An 8,764-nucleotide genomic window follows, 5' to 3' on the forward strand; every position below is an offset into this window, starting at 1 on the left:
CTGTCAGCAGGATTTCACTCTCCAAGCTATTCATAGCACTTTTAGCTCTTTCACAGACTTGTCCAACAATACCTTTACTCGTTCAGTCCATTCCTATATTACTGAGAAATCAGCTGTTTGAATTGATATGCAAGTGAGGCTAAAGGACTATGGTAGATCTGAAGCCTGTGTCACTCCAGCTCTATTCACAGCCCACCGCTGGCTCCTTCTGCTTGACTGACAGACTGTATGCTGTGTGACTATGTATGCAGTCAAGCAGGTGGTGGCCGTGCTTAGCGGTGAATAGAGCTGGAGTGACCGAGGCTTAAGATCTACCATACTTCTTTAGCCTCATTTGGATAACAATTCAAACATTGATTTCTCAATAATGGAGGAACGGGCAGCCAAGTAAAGGTATTATTGGACTTCTTTTAGAAAGAGCTACATGAGCATATAAAAAGTTTGGGGGTGGGGTGAAAGTATGCCGACAGGTTCTCTTTAAACAAAAACAGCATTTCGAAAACATGGCTGGCTTCTTCCAAAACCAGTGCAAAATTTTTCCTGAAATTGTTGGGGCTCAGCTGCAATCACTGCTAAGTGTGTAAAGCAGGTGCCCAAGGTGCTATTTGGGGTCCTCTCACACTGTGTTCTTCACCACGTTCAGTGGTCCAGTCGGCGCATAAGTCTGAACCCTACACAAGACATGGTACGGGCGTATGTGCCAATAGGGCCATTTACTATACTGGTGCAGACGGAGTCATTGTGCATCATTTTTGGGCGTGTATGCCTACTGGAGGTGTAGCACCCTGAGGGCTCGGTTGCTACAGAGGTATTGCATCTCAACCAGATGTGCGATATCTCACTCTCAGGTAAGGATGGAGTGTGGATCAGGACCCTGACACCTGCATGCATTACAACACATTTCCGGGGGGCAGGGCGACCGATATGCTCCAAGCAGAGCATGACAGTCCCTGTCCCTGGCTGGAGTGGGGGGAGGGAACACCGAGAAAGGGGGAACCCTGTAGTGCAGGAGCAGGGAGGAAGCAGTTCCTGGGTGCACCTATAGGGAGGTATAAAAGGTGGGCACCATCTTAGATCAAGAGTGTGTTCAGTCAGACAGAAGAGGGAGCAGGAGGTGGGAGCAGAGGCTCTGCATGGGCTCTGCTCCGCAGGCAGGCCTAAGAGAGAGGCCGGAGCCTGGAGGAAGGAGAAGGAAGGACGAGGAGTGGAGGAGGCTCCAGGAACAAGGAACGAAGGGACCCCAGGGGTGAGGACCGGCGAGACGCCACCTCACGCCCGAATCTACCTGGGTAGAAGGGTCAGGCCAAAGGGGGAGACCGGTCCCCGAAACTAGTGGAGGCGGGGAACTACCCTCAGCTAGAAACCGGAGGCTGTGACATTTCACGAGGCGCAGCCCCTCGCTACACCCGCTAGGAAGGCACCACATAGGGTCAGGGAAACTGGCGCCAAGTTTACCAAGAGAAGGCCCGAGGCTGCCGGACAGAAGCGAGGTCACTGGCGGGGTATGACAGGCCAGAGAAAGGACACACAAAGGGGGTCCTGTGAAGCGCTCCAAAGTTATCTGGGAGTAGGCCGTGCCCCTCACCTGGTGAGCACAGTACGACGTGGGCAGCCGTTACCTGCAGAAGTGGTCTGGATACTAAGAACTGTGAATAAAGACGCTGGACTGCATCCATGACTCTGTGTCGTCACTGCTACTCCTGCATTATCACCCCCATCCTCCGCATACACTGCCCTGAGGCTACACTCCTCCCGTGGGGAGTTGTACTACACTCTTCTGCACCCACAACACCAGCCTCAGTGGTCTGCCCTGCAGCGGCGGTTCATCCTGACCGCAATCCACGGGTGGCGTAGTCGGACATTCAGCATATAGACTGCCATTTGAGTTGACCACCCTGAGACACGGAACCGGGTCCCTCGCCACACGAGGACTACAACCCCCAGCATTCGTAACGGGTCCGGTTCCGGGTATCCCCACACACTCGCGGCCCAGGGGGCGCGTCAGAGGTGGACACCCAGATGTAGTCTACTAGGAAGATACATTTTATGGAATAAAAATCAACACACTGTCCTTAAATTTCCCAGAACAACAAACTGGACAATGTATACAATTGGCTTATAATGCTTCAGGTACCAGGGATTGTTCCCTTTAGACCTTTGGTGGAACGAGTATCAAGACCTATGGAGTTAGATTTCCAATGCTTTGGGCCAGGAGAACTTGTCCAGCCTCTGGCTGCTATGCCGGGCACAAGCCATGGACAGGAGTAGCATTGTTTAGGGAAGAAAGTAGCCATGGTTTCCTGGATAATCGCTAGAACCAAAAACTTCTACTACATTCAGTAGACCAGGAGATCTTAACATTCACAAGTCTTATCAAAGTGCACTGGTTTGTTTTTCTCACATTTTACGTTAACTTTAGACAAAATTTTTGGCTTTGTTTGATAGATGCAAGGTTTATTTGAGAGTAGGATACAGTGAATTACTTCAAAATATTGCATACTGCAGTAATGGCCATCTGATTTATTATGACATATTCTTTTGACTTCAGCCCCTGTAGCATTGATAAAACTGTTGATAGTTTTGCACTGACCAGGAGCATTTATATCATGCCTGGCCATGTATTGTGTACAGGTTGTGAATTGACCTTCTATAATATGCCGCCTTTTAAACTCCTCAAAATCTCTTTCAGCTCGGTTTGGATCTAGGCATGATGTGGTCTCCAGAAGGAGAAGTCCCAAAATGACTAGGAAGAAATGTATGGTAGACATAGTGCCTGGATCTGTAGAGAAAATCATAGAAAGAATGAAATATAATCTATATTAATCACATAACTGGAATGGATTTTGTTTCTGCTCATAAACTATGGGAAGATTTAAGCCTCAATATGAAAAAAAAACAGCATATTAAAGCTCTGATATATATAATATATTGTTGTAATGAGATAATAATATGATGAAACTTACCAAGATCTTCTTTTACTCAGTATCGTTGATAGTCAACTTTGACTTCCTCGAGGCTATTGGACAATGAGCTTCTTGACTTATAAGGCAGAGATATAGATCTAGGTTATTCGTCTTCCCAATCAAATCTAGGTTTTATCCTATAAAGGTAATCACTATTCATTATACAATACTTAAGACAATAACTACATCATTTGACAACTACTGTATATTGCAAAACTCTAGAATAGGGTGATGATCAACTGTATGTGCCATATATATAACATATAGGACTGAATTATCCTGTAGAAACGCTATTTCTAGTGATTTTAGTGGAAAAATACACCACCCCACACAAACTATATGGCCTGAAAATATATCTTATCTAAGAGCATCTTTATGTAGGGGTAGAGACCCTGATTCCATCGATGTATCGCTGACTGAGCTGCTTGGAGCAGTTTTGAAAAAATCTGTTGGCATTACACAGGACTTATGGTAGCACTAGTTTTGATAAAAGTTTTCTCTGCTGCAGATCTACCAGTTCTCTGAATGCTGAGCTCTGTATAACCCCGCCCACAACACTGATTGGCAGCTTTCTGTGTACACTGTGCATAGGCAGAAAGCTGCCAGTCAGTGGTGGGGATGGGGTTACACAGAGCAAGCGGAGTACATGGCATGAGATAACTAGTCCTCTAATGATAATCTGCTGGTGATAAAACTCTGATTTACAAGAAAAAACAACAAGCAGCCCTGTAAGTGATGCATTACTGGAATCCGGTCTGTGCCCCTACATTATGCTGCTCTCGCATTACACAAGGAAAACCTGCTGATAGATTAACGGTATCTGATTAGGACCTATGGCATCAACATACATTAAATAGCTGTCGGTAAAATGATTGTTCGGCCAACAGCTTTCACTCCCAATTCCCCCATAAACAGAAACACTCATCTCTTGTGTTCTCTATGGGAGAGTGACAGCCAGACTCCTCTGTTGGGGGCTTATCTCCCTGGCAAACAAAAGTCCACTGAAATTCCAACAGCCAAATCCTTCTCCCCTCTGACATGTTCTGTCGGGGAAAGTATGGAGGCCTCCCCCCTCATACATGTTAGACAGTCGGCCGATCCTGCCAATATTGATGGGTTCAGACGACTTTATTCTATTGTGCATAGTGGCCTAGTAGGAGACCACCAATTCTGAGAACCATAGTCTCGTTCCATCCACACCATGACCATCTAAGGAAAGTGACCACCTTTGCACAGGCAGTTCTTGACAACAAAGAGGGAAACAGGATAACTATAATATTAATTTAAGCTCCCCATAATGTAAGTTGACCACCGCCGGTTTAAGTGATTGTCCGACATGCAGTATATTAGTGGTCCTGAATCACTGGCTCTATAGTTGTGTATCTACAACTCTGAACGTGCATGATCAAATTACTCTATACCAGTGTTTCCCAAACCCCATCCTCACGGCCCCCCACCGGTCATGTTTTCAGGATCTCGTTAGTATTACGCAGGTGATTGAAGCATCATCAAGGCATCAGGAATTCTCTCACCTGCGCAATAGTAAGGAGATCCTGAAAACATCACCTGTGGGGGTCCGTGAGGATGGGGTTTGGGAAACACTGCTCTATACTATTGATGCATTATGGCTTAAAGCTTTGTCATTGCTGTCAACTAGTTTCATACGATCTACAGTATACCCCCCCTCAGCTGATATCTTACCTGACATTGACTTCAGTCTCAGCTTTCAGTCTTCTAGTCTCCTCTGCGGTGAGGGACTTCTTAAATAGGTGAACTATATCACGTCATAAACATCAGTCGGAGGAAGTTTAGAAACATGGAGGTTTTGTTTCATAGATTTCATAGATATATTTGTGGTTTATACATTGGTCAACACAACTTTTTTTTTTCTCATATTGAGACGTGTCATTTATAATGTTTCATTTTCTAATTCATTTTAATTTGGCAGCAGGAAATGTAAAAAAAATAAAAAATGTTAATTTTTACTCATCCGTAAAATCCCCAGCCGCTTAAGTGATTTTGCTCCTATGATACGCTCTGGTCTTCGTTAATTGATTGATAATGTGATGCCTCCATGTACCATAATACATAGCAGAATGAGCTGCAGAATGGCTACAGAATGAGTTAGCTATCAGATCCACCATTGAGCACCACTGACAGTCTGTAAGGCCTCCTTCACTGGTCCGTATAAAACATGTACGTGAAAGAACGGTACCGGTGTCATCGGTTTTTACCATAGTGTTTTCACAGATGGATAAAGAAATAAATAAATGACAAAAGCTTCCCTTATACTTTGCAATGTTAAACATGGACAGCACATGGATGGCACACTGATGTCATCCGTGTGCTGCACGTGTTTCTACAGACCCATAGACTTGTATTGGCACTTGCCATTCATGCTGCCGGAAAAAAAAAGGACATGTCTCCGTTTTGTTTGCACGGATGCATGGTCCATGTAAAAACACAGACAAATGAGAAGCCCCACAGGTTATAATGGGTATGTTTGGGATCCGTGAAAAAAAAATGGATACCACAAGTACTGAAAACATGGACATGTGAAGGAGACCTAAGAGGAATGCCATTGCTGGGATAGGTCACAACTTCAGGTAAGCAGGAATTTTTAATTCAAGTATATTAGAAAATAGAAGAAAAACCTATAAAGAAAAAGTGCAAGGCACAGAGAAATACAACATTACGGCTATATAGCCTTTTTCAAGTATAATATATCTGTATAAACAAGTACAAACATGAGATATGCATAAAAAACTATGATAAACATATGATTAACGTATACTAGACAAAGTATAGAAATTATATTTAGACGTCTTATGACAATTAAGGAAATCCCTAGTACAGATATGTGAGGCTCAAGAGAAGTGAAGATATATTATTCCTATTGCTGAAGTACATACATATATAGAGAGATATACATTAAAAGGTCTGGAGAAACAAAAGGTACATGAATATATTCATACATATGAATAGAAAAAGATCATCAGATATGACCTGCAAATTATATGTAGCTATAGTAAGAATATCTCAAAATATGCCAAAATTCATCCCAGAAAGGTACATAGAAAAAAATGGGAAAAGAGAAAAAAGGGAAAAAGTGGAAAAAAGGGAAAATGAAAAAAAAGAAGAAAAAAGAAAGAAAAAAGAAGAGAAACTAAAAAAGAAAGAAAAAAAAGAAGGAAAGGGAAAAAGGAGAGAGAAAAAGAAAAAAGAAACAAACAATTGAAAAAAAAGAAAAAAGAATGAGAAAAAAGGAAAGAGAACAGAGTAGAGAGAAAAGAGAGGAAAAAGGAGAAAAAAGAGGAAAAAAAGTGAAAAAAGATAAAAAGGGGGAAAAAAGAGAAAGAAAAAAAAAAAAGAAAGAATATCGTCCTTTAGGATCAGGGTAGAGAAAATACCTGTAAAGTGTCTGTTGGTATTCATAAGACATACTATACATGTGACACTGTGCTGTGAACCGCATTTAGTTTCTAGTTTTTAAAAACCGAAAGATGGAAGAAGCAATAATGTAAAGTACTGTATAATCACTAACAACACGGTTTAATAAATTACTTCTTGGATTCACCTAACCCTGTGTATCCGCACTTCAGTGCCGAAGGTTCTTCTTCTATCTGTAATAAGATTCACTCAGTCCCTGTAGTTTAAGTACATACCAATTACTCTATCACCAGAGAGGCTACTACGAAGCTCAACCAAATGTCTTGTGCAGAACTGAACTTAGCAGTGCATAGGCTGCATTACATCTTTCTAACCTTGGTGGCACCATCACTTTTGCAGCCTGTCTGCATAATATAGGAATAATGGCAGTGGTGTAACAAGAATCCAATGGGCCCCGATGCAAAATTTTAATCTGGGGTAACCCTTATGATGGTCAGATGTATGGGCCCTTATAGCATTCTAATTCCTATACCGACATACATGTTGCCCCCTCCCATTGTGTACTAATGTACTGGGCCATTTCCTGGTATATATGTGCCACATCCTGGTTTATATGTCCCCCATTTTGGTATATATGTCTCCCATCCTGTGACCCTTCCTGGTATATATGTCCTCCATCCTGTGTCACGTCGTGGCATATATGTCCCCCATCCTGGTATATATGTCCCCCATCCTGGTATACTGTATATGTTCTCCAATCTGGTATATATATCCCCCATCCTGGGCCCCTTTTTGGTATATATATTCCCCATGCTGGCATATATGTTCCCCATCCTGGTATATGTCCCCCATCATTGGCCCCTTCCTGGCATATATGTCCCCCATCCTGGTATATATATCCCCCATCCTGGGTCCCTTCCTGGTATATATGTCCCCCATCCTTGGCCCCTTGCTTGTATAAATGCCCCCCATCCTGGGTTCCTTCCTGACATACATGTCCCCCGTTCTGCCACTGTTCTCTAAAGCATAATAAAAATACACTTAATATATTCTATTCACCTTCCTCTTCTCCCACATCTGTAGCAGAGGCAGTTGACATGAGCGTCAGCTGCCGACCTCTGATTGACCGGCGGCGTGTATTGCAGTGCAGGAACCTGGCGTGTCTCTGTGCTGCTATACATTTCAGCTGAATGTGCATCCTCGGATGCACATATAGTTGATATAGCTGCTGGTGTCAGCGGGTCCCCATCCCGCACAGGCCTGGTCGCACCCTCTGCGACCGCGATTGCTTCTCCTCTGAATGATGCTATTGTGGCTCTCGGAGCAGCACTGTGATGTTCGGCAGGCACAAGTGCACAGCGCTGCGCATAGGCGGACTAATCAGCAGGATTCCATAGGCTGCAAACAATACTGCTTCTGCTGCTGCACCTCTTGGTGAGAACTTCAGGAGACAGTGTCGGAGGGAAAAGGGAACTTCAAAGAATTATCCCCTGAGATCAGCACTGCTCAGAGCTGACAGTGTTAACAAGTGCCCAACAGCATGAAGATGATAGGAGTTGTCTTTGTATGTAGTCATTTACTGGAGTCCTGGCTGATGATTATTTCACTCTCCAGTAGAAGATTGTGTCTGCTGAGGCTGCAGTCATGACTTCTACAGAAACACAGCTGACCAAAGTGTCATGAATGCTTTTTATCACTTTTCAGCTATTTCACTACCTTTTATAGCACCATTAATTGCCCAGCACTTTACAGACTCTGCGATCTTTTTCACACAGACACTCAGTCCATTTGAAAACGGTCATCTGAACAGCCATATTGAATTACGCTGGCCAGTATGTGTGTCACATGTCTGTATAATGCACTCATCAGAACGAGCCCTAATTGTACGTTCTTAAGTGCCATATTTGCTGCAGAATTTTCACATAGGGAAAAATACAGCACAATCTGCAGAAATAATATCCTATGGCTACATTCCCACGATGAGCTTTTGGTAAGTTATTGACCCAGTAGGATTTCTGCACCTTTAGGTTACTTGCAATTTTTCATTGTGCTTTTGTGTCCTTTTGTTTAACAGGCATTTTCATTGTGTTTTTGACAATGTCTCTTGTTGGTATGACATGCTTTAAATAAAGCTGCTTTGTTTTTTATACTTCCTGGTATTTGGCCTTGACAAAACTTTTTTGATGAAGTTGTCAGGAAAAACTCTCCCGAGGCACGGTATCATCTGAAACAAGGTAGCTTTTATTCTTGTCTTGCAGCAAGTGGACAAAGCACTTTTCATAAGTGTTGTCTAACTTATTGTGCATCACTGGACCTTTTATTCTCTCTCTATTTCAGAAACAGGTGTTTAATAATGATGAGCGAGCACTAAAATGCTCGGGTACTTGTTGCTCGGGTCAAGCAAATTGGAA

General features: G+C 43.1%; 1 long non-coding RNA gene across 1 annotated transcript; it reads right to left on the reverse strand.

The window, feature by feature from the left end:
- Positions 1 to 1,447: 1,447 nt before the first annotated feature.
- Positions 1,448 to 4,708, reverse strand: LOC141164146 (uncharacterized). Its single transcript, XR_012250848.1, has 3 exons — positions 4,665 to 4,708; positions 2,964 to 3,100; positions 1,448 to 2,779 (listed from the first exon to the last, which is right to left on the reverse strand). It is a non-coding gene; the product is annotated as an uncharacterized lncRNA (long non-coding RNA).
- Positions 4,709 to 8,764: the final 4,056 nt, after the last annotated feature.

The sequence above is a fragment of the Phyllobates terribilis genome, unplaced genomic scaffold, assembly GCF_046119375.1.
Source record: "Phyllobates terribilis strain yellow unplaced genomic scaffold, ASM4611937v1 Scaffold_10__3_contigs__length_209671492, whole genome shotgun sequence".
Taxonomy (NCBI): domain Eukaryota; kingdom Metazoa; phylum Chordata; class Amphibia; order Anura; family Dendrobatidae; genus Phyllobates; species Phyllobates terribilis.